Genomic DNA, 18561 nt, shown 5'->3' with positions numbered 1-18561 from the left:
TCAAATTTCTTGGACAGGAAAATTTCATTTGATCAGATGCTCGCCTTCAAAACCACAATCTAAACTCAGTGTATACTAAACTGCACAGACGTCAGGATGAAACAATCCGATCTTTTACCGTCCCGCTCAATCCCACCACAAGCTCCATCGAGCAGTCGCTCTGGAGCTTTCAGTCATATCACACGGTCTTCATCAGCAGATGGAGTTTGCCCAGTTGTCATGAAATGGTGTGTTCAGGTTTCCATTTTTGTGTCTTGAAAACAGCAGTGATCTCACCACAGGGTCCTTTCAGCCGCTGTTCTGGAGCTTTCTACTCATCTCAGTTCAGTTGCGACGGTTCCATGACAACTGGTAATATTCTGCCAATGAAGGTCATGTGAGGCAGAGCGGTCGAAAGCTCCACAGCAGCCATTGTACAGCTTGTGTTGAGATTGTTTTGTCAACTGGCCATGAAATATCATTGATGGAAGCTGCAGTCTTGTTGTTTGGAGGGAAAAAAGCACCATTGGTTGTTGACATCCACACCAAGTCACCTCTGCTGCGTCCCTTCTTCTGTGCAGTCGCTGTGTTTTTCTATCACTGTTCCCTCATGTCTGTCATCCCATCAAACTGTTAAACACTCATCCGGTGCACAAACCCACCACACAAGCTCTGTGTGGTGGGTTTTAGTGTATGTTTTCCATATTGTTATGTATGTTATTATATTTTATGTTCAAATCCGTGTAGAGTATATTCTTTATTTATTTTGGCTGCTTGACAAACGTCCCCTCGGGGACAATAAAATACGAAGTTGAAGATGATACACTAGTTGGCCAGTGGTGTTCGGGGAGATTGGGAACTGGAAAGATAATTTCACCCTGTCTACTCTCTTGCTGTAATGGTGGGTGGGTGGCTCTATTAATGGCCACTGCCCAAATATAGCTCTGACTGCCCATCTGGTGTTGTGATATTTGCAATAGTTATTTAAAATGGCTGGGATTTAAACGGGTACATTTCGTGTCTCAGTTCAGAGGCAGTCGTGAATCAAGTGAACATGTGAAAGACGCAGATGAGAGAGCATGAAAGAATCCATTACTTCCAAAATGTGGAACTGGCATTTCTTATTAATTGCATAGTGTTGGCAGTTTCTGTATGCAAACTACCAAATGTCATGTAATGTGCTGAATTTCCATTATTCACTGCATGTATTCACATTATGCTTTGAGAATACTCAGATGTAGAAACGTGCTTCTTTATTCAGAAAGATTCTCCGAGCATTTGATAACTTCATATATCTTTCTGGCAGTTTGTGGCTCCAACAGTCTCTGTTTTGCCAAATGTCTCATTGGGCAAAGGTGCTGCTCCCAGCTAAAGGCTGTAATCTCTCTCACACCTGCCTGGTGTGGCCGAGGCCAATAACAGCCTGCCTCTCAGGCTCATCAGTCTGGCAGACAGTAAATCAGCCCGTGCCCCTGCAGGAGCCCTGGAGCTGAGCTGCACGTCACAGACAGCACTTTATACCTAATAACCTTCCTGCAGGCTTGCCCTTCTGTCGGAGATTTGCTTGCTTTGTGAGTGTAAGTATGTGGATGAAGACAGTTGGGTATATTCTTTAAAATTGTTTTTTTTTTTTTTTTTTCCCACAGCACATCGCAAAAAGTCCAAAACGTCGTTTTGATCATTTATGATGCAGGAACAGGCAACACACATACCTTCCATCCAACAGGGAACACTTTCAGCCTTTCTGAAAAGGCTGCGTGATTACTTTGAATGCAGCTCCTCTGGTCTTTTGTCAGAGCATCGGGGAGAAACTGACACACATTCCTTGTGTTTCTGCCGGTGTATTTGTTATCAGTTTGTGCCCATGCTTGTGTGTGTGTGCGTGTGTGTGTGTGCTAAGTGGATTGCTTTCTGAGCCGGATGCGGGAGCCTGGTATGACAAAAGCTTACGACTTCAGACAGACAGATGTTCCTCCTCAGATAGCGATCTCAGCGTAGAACATGGCTGCGAGAACAAAGCTGCCTCCTGTGATTATGCTCTCTCTACAGCCCGAACCTGGGGAATACTTTGTGCACGGTACAGTCGAGACCCAGCTGATTGGAGTCACACAGAGTTAAATGATTAATGTATTTATGACAGTTTCTATTTTTATATCTACCACAGTGGCTGTTTGAAGATGATGGAAAAAAAAAAAAGAGCAGACTAACCAACTTATTTGCCTTGTTTTTGCTGTGACTTTCAAAGCCCACTGAGATAAGAGAGAGGGGGATATGGCAGCTGGCAGAGTGGAGGTTGTTTTTGAAAAGGAGTAACTTCAGAGCCACGTTTAATCTCCACCTTCGTACCTAATTCATCCCCAGCAGCTGGGAGAGGAGGACCTGAGCAGGTGATTACCAAAGGCAGGGGCAAAACACAAAAGAGACAAGGCCCAGTTATCCCAAAATCTAAATGAAGTGATAGCAGTTTCAAAAGAGTAAACACGCTCACACACACAAACAATCGTTCACTGACTGACAGCTTCAGGGCGTCTGCGACTGAGAGCTCCTGTTCTGATAAGTCGAGGGGGAAAAGGTGAGGGCTTTAACTTCTCTTCAGGCTGATGAGCCGGCTGCCATGTACACGCTGATGCATGGAGGAGGCAGCCTTAACATGACCAAGTGCCTGACATTTTGGCTCTTCGGGGAGGCTGCAAGGCGGAGCTGTGATCGAAATGCAGTGAGAACAGAAAATCTCATTGCGGAGAGAAAATCTATTTATCTGAGAATGTACTGCGTACCCGACAACTACGCCATTCTCTCAGCGACAATACGCTGTACAATGTTCTTTCAAAATACAAGCAGTGCTTGGTGTCATGCAGTAATGCTGACCAAGGTAGTGTTAAAATTGTAACACAGTTAATATCTGAAGGCAAATTGAAAATGGAGATTCGTTTACAAGCTAACACCCATATTTATTCATCTCTAATGCTAAGATGGAAGTCATCCATCATGTGAGATAATGTTGTTTTAATGGAAATTCATTTAGTTCAGGGAGAGTTGGACCTCCAGCCCCGTCCGTGTCCATTACGTTACAGTAAATCTTGATGTTAATTTGAGGATACATCTGAACTTTTTGGCAGTGTTTAAAATTCAGAATAGGTCATCCATGCTGCATTTATCTCAACTTTAAACCTCTCAATCCAAAATAAGATCTTGCCCAACAAGGGTTTTGTGTATTGAGAAATCCATGGAGCTGTCCGTGGTGCTGAAGCAGCAGACAGACTTTTAATTGCACATCTTTCTATCAGTCCCATCCTTCTATCAGGTTCATCTTGGATCTATAATGTTCTCTAAACTACATACTATAAACATTCAGCTCTATACTATATTACAGCCTTTATACTCTATAGAGAGGTGCACCTTCATGGTCAGAGCAGCAGGAAGCAACATGAAGTTGCGGAGCAGCAAGAGGATAATAGAGACATACTGCCGTCTGTAGTATTCCTACTATATTTCTATATTTATGTGATTATTCAGTCGTGTCCGTGCTGGAAATACACCTCCAGACCAAACCTCCTCTGTAACAAACTATTTTAGGGGAGACATGACTACAGATGGATTTTTTCCTCTTCATGTTGGGTGTAAGCTGTCCTGTGGGCTGGTGTACACATGAGTGTGTTGGTTGGTGGCGTGGGGGCAGAGGGATGCTCCCATTTTTTCTCTTAATGGAGTATTTTTACATTGTGGTATTTCTACTTTTAGAAAATTATATGCACACTTTCTTCACCACTGCTTCTGTTTCGTAATTGTCATCTATTCAGACCCTATAATAGCAACTCATTTGAAGCTGTTTGAAGTTATGTTAGCGTTGTTTCATGTGTGATTTTTGTAGTCTAGTTGGGAGTACTGTCTATTCCACGGCTTCTCAAATTCAGGATCTCGGGCTGCATCCAGACCAATGGGAAATCAACATGAAGTCAATGCAGAGCCAGCCCATCAGGGATCGTTAACATTCATTTTGTAAGGAAGTGAAAGCTACAATACGTTAAATATTTTCTTTTTTCCATACATTTTCTATTGATCAGTAACTTGCGACGTCGAACATTCAGTGTAGATGGAGATTGTTCACAGCGATCCCATCCCCAAATGAATGTGGTTTTAATCTGTCTTACTTCCCCATTGTTGTCATGGCGACGCTAACAGCTGGCGAGAATGTTTTTGCTGCCGAGTTCACACATCAACGTTACACCAGAGATTTTGTCTCCTTTTCTCGAGTACACAATTTCTACAAACTAGTGTAAATGCAGTTGTGAGAATATGTCTGAGGCAGAAATAAATATGGACCAACTGTCTGAGCCTCATCTGCCTCGGTTTCATGCTGGCCAATCACAAGGGAGGTGACGTTAATGAATTAATTAAATGTTATTTTGTTATCACCAATCGTTCCGGGCATCTGACCGTGAAAGACAGATGCAGACCTTTGAGTAATACGTTTAAGAACCTCTGGTATACACTAATACTTCACACGTGATGATGTGATATCAATGGTTTTCCCATAAGTGAAAGGAATGTACTTCAGGAGACTTCACGACATTCAACCACTGGTCGTCCATCTTAAAGTCAAGTGCTTCAACCCAGAAAACGCACAGATTTGACAGCTGCAGATTTGCAGTCACAACTGGGACTGTACAGAGGAAAAGGCCAGCTTTGACGTACTGATGAAGAGGGGGGGCATGACCTGCTCCGCTGTCACAAATCAATGTTCACCTCAACCTTCAGCGTTTCCTGCAGGGAGGAATCCGTCGTGTGCCAATGTGATCTGACTGCTTTTCCGCTCTCTCTCCACTCTCTGGATGTCAAGAAGGCTAAAATTTGTGATTGTGCTTTCTTCTATTCAAACGAGAGGTGAGCTTTAGTGGTCCGATGCAGGTGCCTTTAATGGTCGTAGTTTTATGGTGCTACGAAAAGCATGACGTTAAAGATGCGTGACAAGAATGCTGAGGAGGCGAAAGGATGTGGTGCACAGCTTTACCCCTGCAATACCTCCTCCCCTCCTCACAACCCTCATGAGCTCCTCCCAGCTCTTCACTGCAAATTTATGGCTTCTGCTGAATGCAAGCTGGGCTGTTTTGCATATTACCCATCAGTCCCCAGGGACAGTGCTATAGATCACAGATTTGCTCAATGGTTTGTAACTGGATGAACTATACAGGTAAAATAAAAGAAGACAGAGCTAATTCTTTCTCTATCCAAATTATTGCAGAGCTAGGACTGTTTTCAAGATAAACCTGCTATGAATTAATAATCTGGAGTTTCAGGGGTTCAATTTTGGGTTCCTTGTTATTACACAATCTAAGAAAAATCTCATTTTGACCATACTGCACCAGTATGATAGTGTTCCACTTTAGCATTAGCCTCATCTGCTGCTTTCACTCAAACGTGGCTTTCCAATAAAATATGTTCTGTCGTCGTTACATAGAGACACTGTGTCTGATGAGGAGAAATGTGTGTGCGGAAACAGCCATTCATTACAAACAAACAAACAGAGCCCAGTGTTTAATTAATCCATTCTTAACCTACGCCACCGCCGCACACAAAGACAGCCACAGCAAAGTGGGGATTACAAGTTATCCTCTCCTGTAGCTTTAAAGACGGCCTTCTTTCTTCACTTATCCTAATGGTTAGGCTCTCTCAGTGCAAAGCATTTCATTTTAAATGGAGAGCAGCACTCTTTGAGCCATTAAGTCCTCTCAGTGCGTCAGCATATGAAGATCTCTTCAGAGTTATCAGCGAGGATACATCATCTTGTTGAACTGAATTTCCTGAAATGGAAAGCAAAGGCTTCTCATTCTCATTACACTGTTGTGACAGTTCTTGTAACATACCCAATTTACAGAAATCGCTCTACATCTACTCCGTCTTATTTTTCCACAAAAATAAACATGTGCAGGATTCGGTCAAGACAGGAGAGAGATAGGAACTCTGCTATGTCTGGGTATGTATTAGATTTTTTCTTATTCTGACTCTGTTTCGTTGGATATTATCAGCATATGGAAAGAAAAAAAGTTGCCTTTATTTTCATCATTCAGACGAAATCAATTTTTCAGAAATGCAGATGTATTCTATTGTATTACCTTTGGTTAAAATGAGAATGAAGAGAGTTTGTCATTTTACTTTTGTCTTTACTTGAGTTGGACAATCAGATGAGCTGACTGTGGGGCCATTAGAGACTGTACTAAAGTAACTGGGGTGGAAACAGTTGCTGAATCTTATATTTCGCTTTTTAAAAAACTAGACTAACTAACTAACAGACATTTAGCACAAAGAAAAATTTGTTTCTGACCCTCAAATCATTTTCGTACAGTCCCTTACGACTGGGGGCGTGAAAAAAAAGCACACTATCACACAACGCATCAGTAAATGTTTCGTGCTTCGTCTTCTCTGAAGCTGAGGTTGGGATGAGGCAAACACAACGACGTGGTTGAGAAAAGCTCACAGTCATGGTGGTCAAACGCAGACTTCAGGGCAGGTTCTACAAGTCGGAACAACAATGTTCTCTGACAGAAAACACAAAATGCTGTCAACCAGAATTCCTTCCTATCTGTAGATTTCACTGCTCCATATTTGAAAAGGTCCTCAGACTGTTTCTGTGACCCTCTCTGTGTAATAGCTTTCTCTGGATGACTGCTAGACGAGATGGCCTCAAGCTCTTCAGTGGGCCAAAGCTGTTATGATGCAATGCTTTTACCACTTTCCCTTGAGACTTGACTTTTAAAGAGTTCAAAGCAGTGGCCTTTGAAGTATAAAGTATTCAGTCCTAGTTTATGTTACAGAGTCATAATTGGCTACTCAAGATTACACTCCAGTGCTGTACAGTATGTCAGCGGACTCATGTTCCCGCTGTGCCGTGGGTCACATAAAGGTTTCTAGATTTCAAATGCATGATTTATAAACATACGGGGGTGCGTTCAGGTACAGTAGATGGCGAGACGTGCATGGGTTGAATAACCATCAATCATTAACTCAGGGGGACAATGAACAGGCTCCATGACAGGCAGGAATCAGATGTAAAAAAAAAAAAAAAAAAAGAGTAAGCTCTCCCTCCCACATACACACAGTGTTGTGAAGTGTATCTCATCCTGCTCAGCTTCTGCTGGTGCTCCAATGTTTGTGTTCACTGAACGTTGTCACAGACTTATTGGCACCTGTGTGGCATCAAATCATGAAAACATCTTTGCTTCTTTCTCCACACATGGCTGTTTGCACTCTCTGCTAGCATATGTACTTCTTTCTAACAGCTAACAGCTACCCTGTTGTGGACACAAAACCCTGTGAGCATCAAGTCCCTCAAAATTAAATGCCAAAATACATCATTTGTCCAAACAATACATATTTTTCTGATCTGATCAGCAGAATGACATCACGTTTGTCTGTGCCTTCCTAATCTGCTGCATATCACTTACAATTGAAAAATACTTGTGTTATATGGCGTGACAGCTCTGTGGTTAAGGTTTGGTTAGGTTTGTGGACAGATCATCGTTTGGGTTAAAATTAGCAATTAAAGTTAAGGAAACTTTGTGGTTTGGGTTAAAATTACTATCTGGATAAGGTCAGAGGAGATTCATCACCATAGTTATAAAAAAAACCAAACAAACAAACAAACACTTTGTTCAGGTTAGGAAACTTTCCTGGCCACGAAAAAGCAAAACAACACTGACTGTGGATTGGAAACAAACTGTGGTCGTCATCGTTATCCTTCTTAAATATCTTTCATGAACATGAACCCATATAGACGAAAGCAACAGTGTGCGAATTTGCATGTACGATTGCACAAAATAATTCTTCAGCAGCTCTTTTGAAGTGGCTTGAGATAGACTGTGTGAACAGGCTGCTGCTCAATATCAGTCACACTCAGCTAAACTTTACTGTTGGCAACACTCAATGTAAGCATATGAGCGAGTGACTGTATTTTGAAAGTCAGCCGATTATCTGTAATCAAAAGTGTTGTTTGATCACTCTAAATCATAATTGCAAATCACCAGCAGCCAGAAGTTTCTGGCTTCCACACCGCGGTGCTTTGTCGACACCACAGCAAAGTACAGCATGAATAATAGTCGTTTTCTCAGCACAGAGTATCTAAGCGGTGGTGGTGGTGCGGGGGTGTATTTTGGTCACTGTTTGACATTATAAGAGAAAAGGGGAGAGCGCAGTGAAAGACATGATTAGTCACAGGTGTTCTGGCTGCTGACATAAACTCCTTATGCAGGTCACGGGGTGCGTTCATGTAATAAAGGACAGATTCCAGAGCTGAGTGGGCAGTTAAAGATACTATGATGTATGCACTTAGATAATAGTGGATTGAAATAAAAAAGGGAGAACACATTAACAGTTATGTTTAGAGAAAGCGTTTCATAGAAAGAGCCTCCGGACTTCTCAGCAGTGTCCATAAACATGGAGAATGATCCGTCTGTCTCCTCTACATATAACTACTGAAGAGTCTGCTCGGTGTAAAACACCTTCACAAACGAAATTAACAGAACTCTGCCAACGGGAAAAAAAAAAAAAACTGCTTTTAAGAGCAAAGCAAAGCCAGAGTTTCTTGTTTCTAACAAAATCAATAAAAGCAATACCCTTACAATCGTTTCTTACTGGACCATGATTGATAACGTGCTATTAGATATATGAAAAATATTTTATAATGTTGGCTTTGTTTGGTCCGCTAAGCAATTACCTGATATTCTCTCAGTGTGAGCAAGTAATGAGAAACAATAGAGTCCACAGTACACACACACACACACACACACACAATAGATATATATTAAAAAAGCACAGTATAAAGTACATGTACATAACCATGCATGCATAGACTCAGTATAAGTTGGGCTGCTGCAGTGTAGTATTTTGGGCAGACTATGTGAGGTTGAAGGCTGATGAGAAAAGATGTGTTTTGAAATTGTTTTTGACTGAGCCAACCTCTCAAATGTAGATAAGAAGATGATTTCAAAGAAGATGTCAGACCTGCTGCTGGCATCTTCTTTCTTTCTGGAACAGTCAGGAGGCATTTTGAGATCTAGAGCACGAGCAGATATCAGGTGATAAGCAGGATGGTGCAAGTCTGTGTCGTATTTTAGAAGTTAAAAGCCATTTTTAACCACAGGTGTGACTTTTTCATTGAATAAATGCATGGACTTAGCGTGCAGAGTCTTTCTTTCTCAAGATTTAAGGGGGCAGCAAAGGCCCAGATATCCTGATTTTTACTCCCTAGTTTGGGTCAAGCTCTAAATAGCCCAGATCCTACAATTCACCACTCAGTAGTGTCTTTCATTAGACCCTTCCTGCCTCCTAAATACCCACTTCCTTCAAAACCCCACACCTCCAGTTTGCAACTCAGTTAGAAAAAAAAACTGGAGTCTCATGTCGGAGCTGAGATAACCCTAAAGATACCATCGGGGTTATTTTTCAGACATTGGAAAGCTCCTCCAGAGAGACAAAAGACATTATACAACTACAGGCTGAGTCCCACTCCTCATGATGTGGGAACTGAACTCTTTAATGTTGTGGCCCTCTTGCACCTCAGCATTGCGTGCAATGAGATTTTCAATGATGTTTGTCAAATGAAGGTGACTCACAGAAGCAGAAAGAAAAATGTCCACATTATTCTCATATCTCACGTATACTGTGTACTGTGTGCAGCGCTGGAAGGGAAGAAGCATTCGGGTCCTTTACTTAAATAAAAGTACTAATACCACGCAAAAACAATCAAATGCAGAAAAGTATTACTATGTGTCACATCACTGAATTACTACTACAGATGCATCAATGGAGCCAAGACACAGAGCTGGTCTGCCAGATGAATAAAGTGGAGTAAAAAGCTAAATTTCTCCCTCTGAACTGAAGTGAGTTTGAATGTAAAGAAATGGAAATGCTGACGCTGAGAGCTGTAAAATGGCTAATGGAACACAGCACTGGAGTAAACATACAGATTTTTCATGGTCAGAAGAAATTTCAGGCAGCATTAAAAACTGTCACGTTGAAAATGTTAGCACAGTGGTTATTTGTTCTGACCTCAAAAACAGGGAGTCTGAAATTAAGACCGCACTTCTTTGTCTCGTGAGATCATTTTGTTTACAGTTTAAAATTTCCGACGGGATAATGAAAGTGGATGTGGGATATTTTTCTTTCAGATCCACATTTTTAATAACCCGCGCCTAAACCTTGGGCTGTTTTGCTGTGTTCAGATGAACCCAAGGGCCTGCAGGGGACATCACTGAATGAATTATCAATTAATTCAACTTCAACTCAGCCAGACTTGTATTTCTTAAAATCTCCATTTTGTTTGGTCACAAATCCAACAACCTGCCACTGGCTGCTCAGCTTTATGTATGCTAAGAACATCCTGCTGATTAGACATACAACAAGCAGACTTCTATCATATCATTTCTGAGTCAAATTGGTTGTTTGGATCCTCCTTGGTCCACATTACAATGATGTGTTCATTTGATTCTCTGTGCAGCTGCAAAACCAAGCCTGACTGAGCAAAACATTAAACGCTTGCTCACAAAAAACAATCACATAATGTCATTATGAAGTTAGGTGCACTGTCGACCTGTCCCAGTCGAAAAATTATCTTGGCAATTCGGATAATTCAAATTCAAACAAGCATCAGGTGTCGGCAGCCTACTTTGCCTTCTCTGAGATGTGCAAGGAATTACAAACTATAGTAGTAATCATCCAACAGCCCCCCCATCAGCACAACCACACTCTCTCTCTCACACACACACACAAGATTGGTTCATTATTCTGAAGAAAAACTACATTAATTAGTTGCCCACCTTCCTATTCACTGTTCTCCTTTAGGCCTATTTTTCCTGCTGCATTCATTAGGTAATCATGTATGATTGTCCTGGGGTGTAAACATCGAGCTGCAAACTAAACCATCATAATGAGCTGAGTAAGATCTGTGCAACTGGCCCTCAGGGGAACGTAATCGGTATATCTTCTGTAGGTTAGTGTTCATATGATTTAAGTTATTCTTAAGCAGTAGGTGTTTAAAAGGCTAATGGAGCTCTTGATAAGAAGAGATAATACCGTAGGGGCTTTAATTGTCAGAATGGCTTATGAAAGAGGCTGCTGTGGGCATCATCTGATTTGTGCTGGAGGAGGGAAAAAAGAAAAATGCCAGCTGAGGGAATTTTTGACATTTCTTTTACACTAGTAACTGGGATTTCCATCCAGAGAAAGGGGGCGTCGCCTCTAGAATTCTTGATGTTGTTTTGACTTTGTTTGAAGCTTGCGTAAAGTGCTGGTGATCCCCAAGGAGAGACTTTAGCACCTCGCAGAGCAGTGACAGAGGGGGGGCCGGCAGAAACATCATGTTTTCAACCTTATCTTGTCTGTTACTCAGCAGGATATCGAAAAACTACCTTAACAGATTTCAGTGAAATAGACTTAAGCAAAGGAACAAATGCATAACAAAAACAATAACATTACTATTTGTCCGTTTATAAACCACTTTGTGTTATGGCTTAGATCTTCTGAATCCTGGACTTTGTTATGAGATAAATCAATCAACACCTTTGCAAAAATGTGCTTCGTGGTAATTAGCAAATATAATTGTATTGTACTGATATTGATACTTTACCACAAAAACATGTGAAACAGGGACTTACAAATCTTAAATCGTGTAGTCGTGAGGCGACGTACAGACTCTCATGACCCTGGATGATTGACTGAATGGGCATACCAAGCCCAGGCCCAGGACCCCCTTGAGTGACCATAAACAGAAGCAAAGTGGGTAAAAAGAGATGCAAAGAGACTCAAAATGACTCCAAAGAAATGCAAAACAGCACTGACAGAAAGAAAGAGATGCAAACCCAGAGTTTTGCATGTCTTATGGTTTGTGTCTTGCTTCTATACAGCGGTGGCGGATGCCCTTTACTTGTCTGTATCCAGAGTCCTGTTGAGTCAAAATCCGTCCATGCTAATGGCCATGACATGTTGAAAATGACAAACTGAATTTCAGTGATATGAGCTGCTTTCTGTTCTCTCCATCACTCCTCTGTTATTTTACAGTGTGTTTCACACTCCCGACACAGTGGCTTCCACTGGCTCGTCCACAGAGTGCTGCTCTACTGCATGCATATTCACAAGTGAAGCACTCTCTCTCTCTCTCTCTCATCCTTCAATTTCCATAGACACTTGTGGTGCCTGCAGACCTGTCAACCTCTCACTCCCACAGTGAGCAAAAAAAAATGGCTGCAGAGAACAACCCCTGGGGATTAACTATCTTAATTAGCAAGTATTCCTTTTTCCAAAGTGAAGCACGCCACAGCAGAGAGCACAGTGAGAAAAGGCCAACCCGCAGTTTTCCATTAAAAGCTTAACCGGGTTACAAGCTAGCAAGCACATCTAACAGCGGGGCGATCAAAGACAGAACACACAAATCAATGTGTACTGTACATGTGTCAGCACACACATCCTGTATGAATGAGTGTGCAAGTGTGCACGTGCAGACATACAGTACAAACTCACAGGCATGTGCTAAACAGGAACCATTTATGCAGGAACAGCTGGACCACTAAGATATCACGAAGTCTGGACACTTCAGCAGGTTTGCTACGGACGTCCAAATAGCTTTCGCTTTTTTCTGTTCCCAGCATCCAACAGTTCCATCAGCCACAGTCATGTGTTATCTAGCAAAAGAATAAAGCCAAAGCACCTGCCCTTATAACCGTAGAGCCTTTGAAGGTATTAGGATGCATATTGACAACACAGGACCCTGGCCAATTACAGGACTTATCTTTCTGCCTGACAAACAGTCCACTTCATTATGGGCTTTTAGCTGACACCTTACCTCAGCCTTCCCCATTGAATCATCACTGCTAATGCAGAAAATGAAATGGCTAAGAGGTTTGTTAAATATATCTGAAATGTTTAACCATAATTTCGCTCCTTAATAGTCCCTTTAAAGCTTCCATTAGTGAATGGATGCAGTGAATGACAATTGAAGAAAGGACACTGGGGGATGCAGAGGGAAGAATAGCTAATGTACTAACTTCTGAAGAAAACCAGGCTGCACGGCAGTTTGAAATTCTTTCAAGTACATGACAATTAGTAGACATAAAGTGGGCTCTCTTTCCAGTCGAACTGCATGAAAGGAAATCAATAATAAAGATTACAGCTTTGGCTATTTATTTATGCCCCTTTATACCTCATGGCAAATTCCAGAGGGTTAAGTTTCAGTAGCAGGCTGAGGTTGGTGACAGGTAATGGCCTGCATGTCTTGGTTAAATAAACACTCAAATGGTATATTGAATTTTTGGCTAGAAGGTTCAAATGGAGAAACACTTTTAAATGAGGACAGTCAGCATGCTTGTTTTTCTCCTCAGAGCGAACCTTATGGGTGACAGCTTGTCTTTAAATTGCACTCAAACTATCTGCCTCTGTAAGTAAGCGCAGCTTTAGGAATAGAGAAGAATTCAGACACGCTCCCATGTTTCTAAGCTTGCCTGTAGAGGGCTTATCCCCGTAGCAGTGTGCCCACCCATCTGGGATAGCCTCGAGATAAAAGTGCAGTATAGCTCTCCGGTTCAGACAGGCCCATGGACATATCTTCATGAGACAGCTGCTGTCCATGGTACTGAAACATCATGCTGTTCATGGAGATTTTGGGTCTGTCCCAATTCCCACACTAACAGTCTTGAAGGGCAAGTTCACACACAGCCAGGATGCAGGCAAGTGTGTCCCATGTCTGATATAATGCCTCTAATACCCATCTGAAATGATATTTAGAGCTAAGTGGATTTTGAGAAATATGCTCCATCCTTAAATATGTTTATTTACTCAAGTACAGTACAACAACAAGCCTCTAGATAAGTTCACTTAACACTTTTCTTAATTGCAATACTCCTCTCAGCTCACGACTGACAACAAATACATGCGCAGTACTTGTACTGGCATGAGTGACAGGATGTCCTCATTATACAAGTGTGTCACAGTGAGCTCTGATAAACTTTTGCATCTTGACAGGCACTTGGGTAATCACCACAAATACAAGTCACGTAAGTCGCACAAATAGCTCCACCAGAGAGCTGCTGTTCATGCTGCTGAATCCTCTCCAGGATGCTGAAATTATAAGCCAGAGTCCTGCTGAGTCTTTGTCGAGGCTGTGATCATGTGCCTCATCTGTGTCCACCGTGTCTGTCTATTGACCTCCGAGGACTAAGCATTGCAGTCTGCTCACAACAACTTCAGCACTCATTCACGGAAAGATTTTTTCCTTTTTAAAAATGGAGGTTCAGGCTCATGGGTTAGTGAGCTCTAATTACTGATGATGGCTAATTGTACCTGCCATGAGACATCTCATGATGTTACCATAGTACCACAGCAGGTGCCAGCCTTGTGGGAGTAGTGTTGATGTATGGATGTTGTGTACAATATGCTACCAATTAATTATATGTGACAAAGATGCAGATTTTCAAAGATAGCGGTATGCTCCTTGCTTTGGGCTTTTCCATTTCTTGTCTTTTTTTTTTTTTTTGCTGTTGTTGCTGCCACTACCCACACCCTAGTTAACCTTGTGTGAGTGTAAAGGTTAAAATGGACAGCAGAGTATTTTTGTGGATACAGAAAGCTCCAGGTGTGTATGATACGATCAAAGTTTTAAGAGAGCACTGAGACCAGGCTGTGTTTGCCCTGGTCACAGAAATAACCACAGTGGGGTGGTGGGAGGGAAAAGGAGGCAGAGAAGAGAAGGTGCACACAGGCACTGTTTGCACACGACAAATAAGAAGCAATACAAAGTGTGTCCAGGGAGAGGGACAAGCTGAGAGGCTGGAGAATGCAGAGGGGGTTCTGCAAAAGAATAGTTTGGATGAAATGTGCAAAGGGTCAGCCTCTGTTTGCTGAATATAGCGATCAGATGATGGATGGAGGGCAGAAAGAGATGAGATTTAAACTGAGGGGAGATGAATGTATATAAAAGAGGAAAGAAATAAGCAGCATTTACTTGAGTAAAAGAAGTTGGAGTGAAATAGGGATGAGATGAAAAACAGGAAGGTAAGGAGCCTTCAAAACATTATGGTATTGATTAATTCATGGCACCAGGTGGTGAAAGGGCTTGACTATTCTTTGAGAATTCAGCAGAGCAAAGCACCAGCTAACCTGGCAAGACATTCAACGATCAGTTGGCTGAACCTGAAACAAACTACAGTTCACTTGACTGAAGGAAATATCTTCTCAGAAGACAAAAACATCACATCACAAAGAGATCTGTCAGGGCCGCTGAAGAAAAGGACCAAACAATGAAGTTGGAACATCTGCGTGGAGTATGCAAACATGCTATTAATAAAGAATCTCTTGCAGGAATACAAAATCATTTAGTCTTGATTTTCAGTGGACATTATATTACATCTATGTACTGACTTCACTCCAGTCAGATACTTAAACTTAAATATCTCCAAGTTACCCAAACTGGCCAATTCCTATTGTTATGCCTAATGTTGCTGATCTTGTGTATATTAGCACATTATTCTACAACCCACAGTAAAATGGATTTTTAGTAATTGCTTGTCAATAAAAGCCTATGGCTGCATGCTTGAGAGATGGAGTATGTACAACAGACATGTAAATGCAATTGTAGCGGAGAATGGTCACTGATTCCAACATTTGCAGGGCAATTATGAGCAAAAATCAATAGACACAATTGATTGTTTGTTTTTCAATAGTGAACATGTGCTCTATTCAACATTATCCTCCAGCTAATATAATTTTATAGACATTTTTTCCACAGTTCCCCACCAGTGATGCTATTCATAATGCAAATGGACTTGATATTATAATGAGGACTGGCAAACTAAAAAAGAAAGTATATAAGGGCATGCCATTGGTGCTGAAACCTGAAATATGTCATTATTTCCACATGATGCAATCAAGCTTCATCCATTCCAGCTCAGTCTGGCAGCTCTGAAAGTATAGTTCAGTAGTCAGGAGTGTTTTGTGGATCAGAATTTCTTTCCAATGTCAATACATGGCATGATGAAAAAAAAAAAAAAAAATAGCTTGAAATGTTATTTTCCTCTGTCTCACCGTCTGCTTGAGTCAGTATCTGTGCATCAGTGAATGTGCCTCAGAGTAAATACGTGAACACTGAGAGGTCAACAACGTATTCAAATTTCCACAAATCTGTGAATCGTTACCTTCGATTAGCAGAGCGTTTCCACACACCATCCTTTCCACGGTTTTGTCCAGCTCTGTATTGTGTAAGTGCTCTTTTGACACTTGCAGCTAAAAAAAGCCTCAGTGCCTCTGGGCAAAGAGATTGGCTTTGGTGTCCGGAGTGGTTAGAGAGCCTAATATGGAACTATGGCATGAGCAGCCGGTCCCTGCTACGTGCAATCTAATGAAACATTTACCTACTTTAGAGGAACCCCCACTGGGCCTTGTTGGTGCTAATTAATATCCTACTACTTTTATGTCAGACTTGATTCTTATCTTGGATTCTACATTGGACGTGCAGAAAAGCCTCCTGGGTCAGTTGTAAGAAGCAGTGGGAGACTGTTATGTATGAGTTCTCCAGGTTCCAGTGAGTCTCCATCTCTTTCTGCCTGATGCGATCAAAGCTGCAGGCAGCCTTTCTCTGAAACGTATCATTTGTGCAATTATGAAATGAATGTGGATGTACTTGAGCCCATTAAAACTGGAACACTGCGCTCGACAAGAGCAAAGTATTTCAGTCTGCCTGTCTGTACAAAAGTGTGATGAAATATTAAATTTGAGCTGGTTTCAACTAATTGTCGACTCTAAATGAGCTCAGTCTGAGTTTATGCAGATGCACAAAACAACACATAAACACCTATAATGAGAAAAAGGAAAAGAAAATATTAACCAATTAGAAAAGGCATCATAGAGAGGGCTTCCGCAATGCTGAGAGTGGGTAAACAAAAATCTAAACAAGGACAAGACAGTTTAATTAAAATGAATGCAAACAAGGAGGGCACTTGAAACGTCTGAGTCTCAGATAAACTAGCCTTCATCATGTTCATCATGACTGTCATAGCAAGAATTACCACCAGCGTGCTGACATTCTGTAATGTTTCAGTTGCCATGAACACCAGCTCTTCATTTAGGCATAAAGAAACAAGATGCTTGAACCTCAAAGGACACTGTTACGGCCCAGCTGCAGCCACAACCTGAGAGACAGGAAGAAGAACCGTGCACACTATAGACGAACTTATTAGCTGCCTCCGACGCAAACAAGCAGACATGCAGCAACATGAATAAACGGGGTCGCACAGACCAGGACAAAAGGATACCCAAACCGAAACTGCAAGAATCTGAAGCAGAGTTAAACAATACTATATGAAAAGAATGACTCACTTCTAGTAACTGAGCAAAGATTAAAGGTGATGTTTTCATGAGCAGTGTTTTCATGAGTAGGTTGTTGTTTCGTTGCTCTTGTCCACGCTCACAAGGATGCACTTGATGCTATGTTGATCCTGCCAATAGTTTTACATGGTTCCAATTTTGTACAGGTGGCGGTAACGTGCCAAGAAATGCAGCAATGCGCCAGCTAAGGCAGGGCAGAATAAGGCTGTAAGCTAATAAATATGGAAACAATGCAAGTTCCAGAATATTCAAACAAATTGGTTTTGGAAAGGTTTGATGAGGAAGGAAATGTATTCAACCTGTTTGTTAGACCTCAGTGATCAACAAAGGGAATGTCGGCGAGTAACTCTGAATGCAAACAGAAACTGTGTTTGTTTACAAGAAAGCTCCTCGGAGTACCTTTAAAGTTGTCCAAGTAATTGTGACTGTTTGAACCCGAGTGTATCGCTACCTTTTACAGTGTGTTCCATCACCTCTGTGTGTACGATGTGCTTCTGCCAGTAGAACACAAGACTCAAACGATACAAAAACAGCCTTATTTGGTCAAATAGTCTTGTTTTGTTAAAAATTATCACTCCCTGAATTAATTAAATACTAGCCTATGGTAAGCTGGGGGTCAGATAATATTATAATCTAGTGTTTACGCAAAACATTTATATATTGATGGATTGATGGGATGAATGCCCAATGTTTGACTTGACTTGTGCAGACACGTATCAAGTTGGTCCAGTGCACCTCACATTTCTTGGTTAATGAAGTTGGTGAAGTTCAGTCATTGTTTGCTTTTCATTGGTGGACTTGTAAGTCTGGTTATTGATGTTGTTAATTCAGTTGACTGGGTATATTCTGTTGAGTCAAAGTCACCTGTGTATTAATGTTATGCATTGATGTCCTGACACCAATCTGTGCCCAGAGCGTAAAAATCTTTGTGAACTTTTAACGGGTCAAGCAGGTTTATGGTTTTTCATGTCTTGTAATAACAAAGAAGAGTGCCTGAATAAATTACTTGGAACCATGAAAGTACGCAGCCTGATAAACAGAAAGTGAGTTATCCAAGCGAGGTTAGGACCCTTATTAGAAAATGTGCTTGTAATCTCATTTCTGATTAAAGCAATCTTATGTGTTAAAAAAATAATAAAGTAGCCGCCCATCATTACAGACTACATCACCAAATAGAAAATTCAGCATTTGGGCACATACATAATTTATGTTTATTAT

General features: G+C 41.4%; 2 protein-coding genes across 6 annotated transcripts in view; one reads left to right on the top strand and one right to left on the bottom strand.

Moving 5' to 3' along the window:
* Window positions 1-18561, bottom strand: part of LOC143325735 (uncharacterized) — a 155775-nt gene that overhangs the window by 90582 nt on the left and 46632 nt on the right. The gene's annotated exons all lie outside the window — the stretch shown is intronic.
* frmpd3 (FERM and PDZ domain containing 3) overlaps window positions 1-18561 on the top strand; it is a 78644-nt gene that overhangs the window by 14815 nt on the left and 45268 nt on the right. The gene's annotated exons all lie outside the window — the stretch shown is intronic.

Source organism: Chaetodon auriga, chromosome 9 (genome assembly GCF_051107435.1).
Source record: "Chaetodon auriga isolate fChaAug3 chromosome 9, fChaAug3.hap1, whole genome shotgun sequence".
Taxonomy (NCBI): domain Eukaryota; kingdom Metazoa; phylum Chordata; class Actinopteri; order Chaetodontiformes; family Chaetodontidae; genus Chaetodon; species Chaetodon auriga.
The sequence above is the reverse complement of the archived record's forward strand: the minus strand, read 5'-3'. Positions and strand labels throughout refer to the sequence as shown.